General features: G+C 36.7%; 1 pseudogene; it reads left to right on the top strand.

Moving 5' to 3' along the window:
- The first annotated feature begins 240 nt into the window (after window positions 1-240).
- On the top strand, window positions 241-1,029 carry LOC108379707 (pyruvate kinase-like; annotated as a pseudogene).
- Window positions 1,030-3,356: the final 2,327 nt, after the last annotated feature.

Raw genomic sequence — 3,356 nt, 5'->3', positions numbered from 1 at the left:
TTGGTTAATGACAAAATAATCCTATACATGCACAATATTTCATGTATTAATTTTCAAATAAGCATATTGGCGATTGCTGGTTTACTGTATACTGTGGCACGTAGTAAGTTTAGTAGTAATTAGTAAATTATTAGTGTTATTCAATTCATTCATTTCATTTTCAGATTCGTATTGTAAGAAAGGGCGAAAATACGCGTTCCCGCCTGGCAACTGAACAATTTTGGCGAACTGCAAGCAGCTTTTGATCAAAGTGGTTCTTAGTTTAGTGGAGAGAATTCCATACACGGTTTTAAACATGAAATTGCCAGTCTCAGTTGCGCACCATAGCAAATTGCATTTGTAGTTAAATTAAGTTTACTGGACACGCCACGCCATTTGCCGTGTTGAAAAATAGAAGAACGAAGTTCCCCAAAAGATGGCCGCTGAAGCTGAAACTCAGATCAAATATGCCGCTTGCAGTTCGACTGCCGTGGCACATGTACGCCTATCCGGTATGGTTTGCACCATTGGACCTGTCTCGCGTAGCGTTGAAATGCTGGAGAAAATGATGGCAACCGGCATGAACATTGCACGCATGAACTTCTCCCACGGTTCGCATGAATACCATGGCGAAACTGTAGCCAACGTGCGCTCTGCTGCTAAAAACTATTCTGCCAAGATTGGTTATGAATATCCAATTGCCGTCGCTTTGGAACCAAAGGCCTTAGATCCGTAGTGGCCTGATTGAGGGCAGCGGCAGTGGTGGTGTTGAGTTGAAAACGAATGAGCTCATTAAGCTATCCACCAATCCGGATTACATCGAGAAGGGCAACAAAGATATCATCTACGTGGACTATGCAAATATTGTTAAGGTCGTAAAGCCCGGCCTTGATCGTTAAGGAAATTCAGGGTGATACCCTAGTATGCCAAATTGAAAACGGTGGTGCTTTGGGTTCACGCAAGGGTGTCAACTTGCCCGGAGTACCCGTCGACTTGCCCGCTGTGTCAGAGAAAGACAAATCTGATTTGAAATTCGGTAAAATGGTATAAGGGTCGTCGAGAGTTTTATCGCTATACACCAAAGGAAACTCCGGCAATGAAAGTTTTCCCGTGACTAAATCATTTGAATAAGCTCCAGGGGCAATTACTTGACTTGGATTGCTTCTCGGAAATGTTTCTCGAGGCCATACTTGGATTGACATTGCCGCATTGTAAACCTCTTCAACTGCACAGGTATTTGCGCAAAAGATTTGACTCTATATTTCATATTTTACTTATACTAGGTTCACATATAAGTAGATTATCCTCATTTTCGAGCTTAACACCCTAATCTGTAATTATAACAAGAGATTAAACCGATAACTTTTTGGTGTCCCTCCTAGTTTTATCGATTGTTTTTGCAAAAAAGAGGAGAAATGCCAAATGTTAAAGTAAACAAAAATGTACGCTAGCAAGGAGAAGAGGTTTCTGAAGGGATTTTTAATAAACTGTTAAGTTAAAATATATTTATATTGCTAATTATAGCATAAAAACGTGATCACGGTGGCACAGAGAAGAAACCTAACTTTTCCTTGAGATGTGAGAATAACAAGCACAACAAATTTGACGGCTAATAATCTTTTGCCTGTGTAAACGGGGTAATTAAAAGCGAGCTTTGATTGAGATAATATTGATATGTGAACATAGTTTTACTGAACCCTTGGCAGTATTTATTTTTTTTTTTTTAACGCAAGAAATTGCAGAGTAGCACAAAATGTAAGAAGTGTCTTGAGAACTGCATACCTAATGGGTTAAGAAATTTTGATGTACAAAATTTTTACTGTGAGTTTGTTGGGTGTTTTTTTTTGCATGAAAATTTGTTTTCCTTGACTGACCTTCAGCCGTGAAAGTCTCTTCGGCTTCTTAATTTAAATTATGATTGCAGAGACTTCTTTTGTTTGTATTGGGAGTAGAATTTCCATGAACCTTGTAAATAATAGTCATTGTTTTTTATCTTAAAATACCGCGAAAAGTTTACAGTCTGCTTAAAAGCGCCAATAACGATATCTAGAAGAAAAGTAAACAAAATCTGGGTGCTTTTGTTTTTAGTTTGAAGACACCAAATCTGGGTCAAAATTTATAGCAATCGTAACAGGCTAACCTAATATTCGCGGCTTGCGTTTTGGTACGCACGCCGTCGAATTTGTTTTTTTGCGTCACCCGAAATTGGCTTGCGTGCGTTTGCATTTGATGTCATTGAGCGAAACGTCAAATCAAAATGTCACGCAGAACAAAAATTGGAAATTGAGTTAGCTTCATACGCACGCCGTTCAATTTCGGTTGGTCCCATACAAGTTGTATGTGCATGAGAAATTTTTGACAGTAAATTGGCGGCGTGCGTGAATATTAGGTTAGCCTGTAAGTTGTGTAAGAAACTTCACAAAAATCAAAACAACATTGTGTCACAATGACAATCATAAGCGAGTGAGCATATATTTACCGACAATATAGAGAATAATCAAAATCGGGTGGGATTTGAGGAGTAGACAGGTTTTTTGACACAAAAATATTTTTCCCAATATGCGCCAGTGCATAATACGCTCCAATAAGACACATTAAAATGGAAAATCAAATTTCGTCATGTTTCAGGTGTTAAGCGGTCGGAAAGAAAAGTTCTTTATGTTCCTTTAGTTCACAAGATCATAAGAGACTGCAGTGTAGATATAAACTACCACAAAGTTCACGAAACTTCATTTCTGGTTTTTGCCTTCGTTTGATAGGAATTGTAGAAAAAATTAAGCAATTAAGCAGCAAATTAGAAAATAAGAACAATTATCTTAACGTCGGTTAAATGAAAATANCATAATACGCTCCAATAAGACACATTAAAAAGGAAAATCAAATTTCGTCATGTTTCAGGTGTTAAGCGGTCGGAAAGAAAAGTTCTTTATGTTCCTTTAGTTCACAAGATCATAAGAGACTGCAGTGTAGATATAAACTACCACAAAGTTCACGAAACTTCATTTCTGGTTTTTGCCTTCGTTTGATAGGAATTGTAGAAAAAATTAAGCAATTAAGCAGCAAATTAGAAAATAAGAACAATTATCTTAACGTCGGTTAAATGAAAATATTTGAATTTATAGAAAACAGAATAAATTCGAACGTCGAGCAAAAACATTGATTTTTATTAATTTGAACCCCTACAACACAATTTTTCATGCATACGAAGTAGAGGGCTACATGAATTCATTCAAAACGGCTTAGGAATTATCTATATCTATACTATTAAATAAAATTGATNATATAAACTACCACAAAGTTCACGAAACTTCATTTCTGGTTTTTGCCTTCGTTTGATAGGAATTGTAGAAAAAATTAAGCAATTAAGCAGCAAATTA

Source organism: Rhagoletis zephyria, unplaced genomic scaffold (assembly GCF_001687245.7).
Source record: "Rhagoletis zephyria isolate East Lansing unplaced genomic scaffold, Rhagoletis_zephyria_1.1 Rzeph_scaffold_17125, whole genome shotgun sequence".
NCBI classification, from domain to species: domain Eukaryota; kingdom Metazoa; phylum Arthropoda; class Insecta; order Diptera; family Tephritidae; genus Rhagoletis; species Rhagoletis zephyria.
Note: the sequence above shows the minus strand (reverse complement) of the source record. Positions and strands in the feature narration are given on the sequence as shown.